The following is a 7,283-nucleotide window of genomic DNA, read 5'->3' on the forward strand; positions in this document are numbered from 1 at the left end:
ATGGTGGAACAGGCCCTGGGAGGAGTCCACGCATGGTAAAAGAGGGCAAGCTGACGCAAACGCAGTTCATCTGACCCTAAAGAGTCAGATTGGGTGTGTGGCCATTCCATAGAAGGGGCTGGGTGGCCCATCTTTGTTCTCTCTTTTCTCTGCAGATAGACACTGAAAACATGATGGTTAAAATGAGTGATGTGATGATCTGATTAGTATTGCTAAAACCTCCACTTGGATGTGTTAACATTAAAATTAGGAAGGCATTAAAAGAGGGCTAAAAAGTTATTTATATAATGTGGCTTACTTTCAATTTTGTTCCACAATTAGGATGCTTTTAAAAGTTATAAAGGTGTTAAGTCTAGCTTCGTGATATAGTGAAGGTGACTGTAATTCTTGCATTAAGGAAAAATTGTCATTTGAGTTTAAAAATCTTAATGTGTGTCTGTTTTAAAACAAGAGGCAATGAGTGACACTTGGCCTCAAGATTTCAAGGGATCTTTTCAAAATGCAAATAAAAACTAAAGTATAAAATATTAAAGGTAATTAATAAGAGGTTTAAAAAATAGAAATGGATTTTTGGATATAAAGTTTAAATGTAAAATTGTTTTTAACATTGGCCTCAATGTGCACAAAGGAAAAATTAGGATTACCAAAATAATTGCTATTCTAGTTTGCTCTTATAGGTTTTTTTTTTTTTAACAGTTTCCAGCAAGCTCAGAGCAAAGCACAGAGGATTCTTACAAGTTTGTTAGATGTAACTTTGGCTTTTAATAAGTTTCAGGTAAGAGCATTCTTAAAAGCTACTTCTATGTTGACCACCTTGTTGCTTTTAATTGGAGTAAAATGGCCTTTTGTAAGACTCATTGATCTGCAAACTGGTTCAAAGCCAGCCCGGGCACAAAAAGGTTCCTGTGAGACTGTCACCTCTATTCAGCCAGCAGAGTACTAGCCCTGGACTAAAGAGTCAGGGGACAGTACTCAAGCCCCAAGCTCGAGACTCACAGTGGCAGAGTACTAGCCCTGGACTGAAGAGTTAGGGGACAGCATTCAAGCCCTGAGTCTGGGACTCAAAGTGGCAGAGTGCTAGCCTTGAGCTGTAGAGCTGAGGGACAGTGCTCAGGCCCCGAGTTCAAGTCCAGAGACCAGCTAAAGGGAAATGCCAATGAGGCATTTATCCCAATGTGGAGAAGACACTCCTGGGACGAAAGCAATGGAGGAGCATCCAGAGGCAGTAAAGCCACTGCTTGGATGGCAGAAATGTCAGAACCTAGAGTCATTTGTGCGTGGCCCTTCAAAACAGGTCAAAGCCAGGAGGTCATAGGAAGATAGTTTGGAAGCATGCCTAATGTTCATGACTACCTTGTAAGGGACAAGAACTTGCCAGTCCTCTGTGATAGTGAAAAGCTAATGTTATAAAATGTGGGGGATAGTTTAAATCTCAACCCCTTTATGTACCAAAAGCTCTAATTAGCAGTAATATTGAAATATTGAGCTGACACCAGCTACATGAAATTCATCTGCTCAGGAAAAAGTTTGTAAACCTGAGAGTGTGTTTCTATTGATATCTGTCTAAAGGCCTGCAAAGGTAACTTAAGCATCTTAGGCATTGTTGGGATCATTAGAGGTCACATTCCTAAGCCATCTAGGAAGATGCTTTTGCAAACTAGAGTGCTAAACAAGCTACACTGCTGTAGCCAGAGAAAAGGTCTGTGCAGTTGTCAAAAGTTAAAATATTGTTCTTAATGACATCTAACCCTGATGGCCTCTTTGTAAAATAGGCTAAGGTTATAAGTTCCTGGCTAGGTAAGATCAATGCCCCTAAAGTCAGCTTGAAGAAGTTACAGAAAATGGACCTTCGCCCTTCTACCCCCAATTTAAGATCAAGGGTCCAGAGTCAGTTTTGGAAAAATGAGGCAAGATAGATAAAAAAAAAAAAAGGCACAAAGAATAGTGTTAACTGTTGTAGGTGTTCAAGGTGTGAAGACTGCATCTGTCAGAGATGGCTACAAGACTAAGCCTTCTGAGCCTTCTGTGTCTATTTTACAAAAATATCTGGTTAGTAAAAAAAAAAAAAAAAAAAAAAAGAGTTGTGATTTTGGTAAATTGTCCTGGGCTATTGTTTAAAGATCTTAAAAACCAGCAGGATCAAAGCCTGCCAAGCCTATGCAATGTATCCTTAACCAGTCTCTGTAGGAATTTACAGCCCAGCATGAGGTGTGACAGTCCCTTGGAGCCACTGAGAGACCCTGCTGTTGCTGCTGCTGCTGCTGCTGCATACCCTAATGGGTAAAGTTCAACGATGGCCTGACAGCCACCTGGAGAAACTCCTGCCTGATTCCATCACCTGAGTCGGCTTCCTGGTTGACTGCTGCTAAATCTAAGATATTGTGGGACATTCTTTTGGGTGATATCCAGAAACCCTCTATTCCCACAGTGGATACTGGGGACAAGAATATCACTGGCTTGCTTGCCTTAGGCACTTCAGTGCATAGTGACTGGAAATCCACTCTATGGTCACAGCCTAGTTTGGCTCTGGTATGGTAATAACCTGAGTGTGTTATCAGTGGAGGTAATACTCTTAGCCTTAAAATCTAGCAAGCTTCTGCATCACAGTGGTGCCTTAAGGCTGTTCTAAGATAAAGGTTCCACAAGCCAAAGGAAAATTGGGCAGTTTTAAACTACAGCCACGAAAATGCTCAAAAAATCGTAAAAAAAGAGGGTAGTAAAGAAAGCCTTGAAAAAAAAATGTAAGGGGCTCTGGTACTGTTATTTTTGTTACAATCGGACCTTGTATACTCAACAGACTGGTGTCTTTTGTAAAAGAAAAAGATCAGCGCAGTCCTTCTATTAGTTCTGAGATCCAAATACCAAGCATTGAGAACAACTGACACCCCACAAGATAATATAGAGACACCCCTACGACTGAGATAAGAACCCCCTAAATTTTAAGATTAAAATTAGCCCAAAGAAAAATGGGGGAATAAAAAATTAAAAATTAGAGTTACATTTTACAATTGCTAACTGCTGGTTTTGCTTCTGTAAACTTGTTTGCGCTAGCACTGACCCTTCCCCTCCCTGGAGATATATAAAAAGTTTCAGAGTCTAGATGTTGGCCCTGGGACAAGCTCTGTAGTCGTAATTAAAGGGCTAACAAGTAAATTCCCCAAATGGCTAAATGGGACCCAAGATAAGAAACAAGGAGTATGTTCCTCCGCATTCCTGTGTAAAAACTCCCGATTTAGGGGGCTCAAGATAAGGGCCATTTGATGAGCCCAGCAGACTAGGCCAAGTGTTAATCACAAGCCTGTAACACTGTAGATTCCCTAACCCTTACCTCCCAGAGTGACTACCTCAGTTTGATCATCCGCGCTAATTGTTTTATTGCAAAGAGTGTTATAAACTTCCCCAGGTAGTATGACATTGATGTTGGGATATCCTCCTTTTCCCTGTGCAACAATGTTATTAATGTTTCTGCCTCCCTATACTCACAACAGAGCCAGGTTTTTGTTTGTGGCAATAATATGGCCTACACTGTACTTCCACAAAATTGGACAGGGCTCTGTATTCCAGCTATTTTGCTCCCAGACATTGACTTGATTTCCGGAGATGAGCCAGTACCCATTCCTGCCTTTGATTATTTTGTTCCCTGACATAAAAGGGTGGTACAATTTATTCCCCTACTGATAGGACTTGGAGTGGCTGGTACTTTAGGCACTGGGACTGCAGGATTAGCCACTGCTGTCTCCTCATACTCCAAGCTTTCACAACAATTAGCTGATGATATTACTAAAGTTTATCAGTCTGTTAAAGATCTTCAGGATCAGTTAGATTCATTAGCTGAGGTGGCTTTACAAAATCGCAGAGGTTTAGATCTTTTAACTGCTGACAGAGGTGGCATTTGCTTAACTTTACAGGAAAAGTGCTGTTTTTATGCCAATAAGTCTGGCATTGTAAGAGATTGAGTTAGAAAACATCAGGAGGAGATTGAAAGACGGCGACATGAGTTTTTGAGCGCCCTATTTGGGCTGCTTGGGGGGGGACTTTTACCCTATGTTCTTCCTCTCCTGGGTCCCCTTGTTGGATTACTTTTGCTAATTTCCTTTGGCCCTTGGGCTTTTCAACGGCTAACTCAGTTTATTAAAAACCAGATCGATTTGACCCTTACCAAAACCGTTTCAGTACACTACCATTGAGTGGAAACCCAAGAACAGGCTGTTGAGGCAGAGCAAGGGCTCAGGTTCAGCGCCTCACGGTCCCGACCTCCCCCCCACCCCCCGGGCTAGCTAGAGAGTACTCAATGACGGGATTAGTATGGGGCCTGCGCTGGAGGCACAATGTACAGAGGTCGTCGAGACCTGCTCAACATGGCACGTTGCCAGAAGCAGGAGGCACCGCATATAGCCTAAGACAGTGGTTCTCTCAGCCGGGCCAAAAGTCAACTCTGGCCATTTTAATAAAAGGAGGGGGAATTGTTGGAGACCTGAAACCTGCCTGAGAATGCTCTGGCCTTTTTCAAACACCTGATTAAGCCATGACAAATAGCCGTTTTTGGAAATTCCAAGGTGTACATTTAGATTACTTCCTAAAACAGGCTGGGCCGGTCAATTACCGAAACCGGTGGACCAAAAAGACCCTGCCCTGACTTCACCGTAAAGAAATTTCCGTCCGCCCCTCCCTTCCATACAGTACTTCCCCTTCTTTCCTTATAAAAACCTAAGTTTCTTTGCCAATAAATGAGACCTTGACGCGACTCAGACTGACTCTGTTTTTCTTTATGCGCTTGGTCTCGATCCTCTCTCACCCCCCTTGGTTCTTTTAGGAGGTGCCCTCTCGGATCCCCCACCAAATTACCTGGCCTGCTGGACGGGTCAATCATGCTCGTTACACTTAGAACTTTGCATGTAGATCTTTTCCCAGGCCAGGACTATGCAGGAGGCTTTGCCCTCAAGACTCAGGCAGTGGGGTGCAGTTAGAAGCCCCCAGTCAGCCACATGACCACAAAGGTGGACAGTTGCTGCTAAGCTGTGAGGTTCAGTGGATAGCGGGTATCTCATGCATTTATGACTTCCGATGCTTTCAACTTATAGTGTGTTTATTGTAACAGTAAATCCATTTGTGAGCTAACCGAATATCCCCGTTCCCAAACTGCCTTATCTGTATCTGGAAATAACTCACTCATGTTTTCTCTTCCTACTCCTCTTCTGCTTCCTCTCTTTTCTACTTCTTCCTCTTCTTCTAATATTCCTCTTCCTTTCCTCCTCTTCTCCCTCCTTTCCATCTCTTCTTCCTCCTCCTCCTCCCTTTCTCCTCTTCCTCCTCCTCCTGCTGCTGCTTCTCCTCCTCCTCTTCCTCCTTCTTTTCCTTTCCTTCCTCCTCTTCCTCCTCCTCCTCCTTCTACTTCTCTTGCAGTGTAGGAGATTGAATTCAGGGTCTCATGTTTGCTGGGTAAGACCTCTATCACTTGAGCCACACCCCCAATTCCTTTTGCTTTTAGTTTCTTTTATTAGATAAGGTCTCTTCTTTTGCCCAGGCTGACTGTAGATCCTAATCCTACAACCTTCACCTGCCAAGTAGCTTGGATTACAGGCATGTGTCATGATACATGGTGAATTAGTGGGTTTTCTCATCCAGATCTTACCAATGAAGGCAGAAAGCATGTGTCTTCTTTTCCATAGTGGCCACGGCATGCAGCTGGTACCAGCAGTAACAAGAACTTAACAAATATTCATTAGACCATGACGAGACAAAAAACAGATTCAAAACACAAAAGATAAGGCTGTGATGAGCACTGGCCCAGTGGTGGTGGCCAGCTTACCCAGGATGAGGCTCTGAGGTCAAACCCAAGGCCTGTCCACACTGCTCTCATTCTGCTCCAAGGATTCTGTCATGTTTAGCTGATTGACCTTCCTCCTGGAACTAAAGCATACCATCCACATCCTCAACTGGAACCAACAAGAGCTGGAAATTAAGCTTAACTCTACACTCATTCAAGTTTCAAAGCCAAATTCTAGAAAGCTCTGATCTTTTTATTTTTTAAGTAGGTAGCCTGGATCTAGGCTTCTTTTCTACCTGAATATTTTAGAAGAGTTCAATAGATCAGTTCAACATTCATTTATCTTGGACTGTCATTTTTATCTATCTTTTATACAGGTTTATACAATTCAAAGGAATTATAATGCTCATATTATTTCCTCATTGGTTAATAAATCATTAAGAAGTTAGTTTGACGGGACTTTTTAAGATGGGGGGATCAACCTTTATTGAAGTTGTTAAAAGCAGATTTTCCTCTTAAACACTGAGGTAAGTTTTTATTCAGTTTTGTTTTGTTTTGTTTTGTTTTTACAGAGTGAAACCTAAATATACAAACACACCATTGCCTCCTAATTTCTATTGTTTGAAGTCTTTGATTAAATACAATTCCCTGTATAGCTTATCTGAGTTCCCACGGGTAGTACCTAAGATTGCATTGACCATTCAAAGCCATTCAGCAAGTAAGATATGAAAAGCCTGGGACACTTTTCAGCAAATAGTGAAAGAGCATTCAAAGTTTTGGTCCTCCACAGCCACAAAGAGATATAGGGTATACTTACAGAATGGCTGAGTCTACTCCCAGCAGGCTATACCCATCATGGTGGCCTTTCCTCCCACCTTGATAAAGATCTTTCACCTCACAAGTGGCTCCAGAACTCAGGTAATGAATCTTTGAAACGAAGTTGTTTGGAGACAATAACTATTATCTTCTAGGAGTCAACAAACTAGCTGTCAGCCAGCCTTACATTTGGATACTCGTGAAAAGACACAATATGACAGTTCACCAGTTTGTGTGATAAGAGGAAACTAACTTACAGCAAACAGTCCATGCCAGTTAAGAAGTCACTGGCACTATCAGACAGAGGGAGCAGAAGAGCCCAAATCATTGTCAATGATCAGTTTCCACTGTGCACTTTCTCACCCTCATTTTGCTCATGAGCTATAAACAGGGAAACTTCTGCAAGTGAACCAGTCAGCAACCATCCCAAAGCCTCAGAATGGAGGAGAAGAGAACTGATCTAATACATTCCAACAATAAATTCCTACATGTGTTACTCCAAACCCATGCCAAATCTATCCATTTCATGAGGGCATAATCTGTAAAAGATTTCCACGGTTGAATGTTTCAACTCAGTACTTTTGCTGCTCTGACACTGAGACTTGTCCCATTGTAACATAAGATGGCCATGTACAGAGAACAAGGTCTGGAGCTCAGGCCGCCTGGCCCTCCTCTGTTCACTACTCAGGGTTGAATCTTC

The 7,283-nt window shown here is 42.3% G+C and overlaps 1 long non-coding RNA gene across 1 annotated transcript; it reads left to right on the forward strand.

Annotated features, from left to right (window-relative positions):
- Window positions 1-1,452: 1,452 nt before the first annotated feature.
- On the forward strand, window positions 1,453-2,740 carry LOC138824178 (uncharacterized). The gene is made up of 2 exons (XR_011371047.1): window positions 1,453-2,049; window positions 2,179-2,740. It is a non-coding gene; the product is annotated as an uncharacterized lncRNA (long non-coding RNA).
- The last annotated feature ends 4,543 nt before the right edge of the window (window positions 2,741-7,283 follow it).

This window comes from Dipodomys merriami, unplaced genomic scaffold (genome assembly GCF_024711535.1).
Source record: "Dipodomys merriami isolate MVZ:Mamm:240054 unplaced genomic scaffold, mDipMer1.0.p SCAF_1278, whole genome shotgun sequence".
NCBI classification, from domain to species: domain Eukaryota; kingdom Metazoa; phylum Chordata; class Mammalia; order Rodentia; family Heteromyidae; genus Dipodomys; species Dipodomys merriami.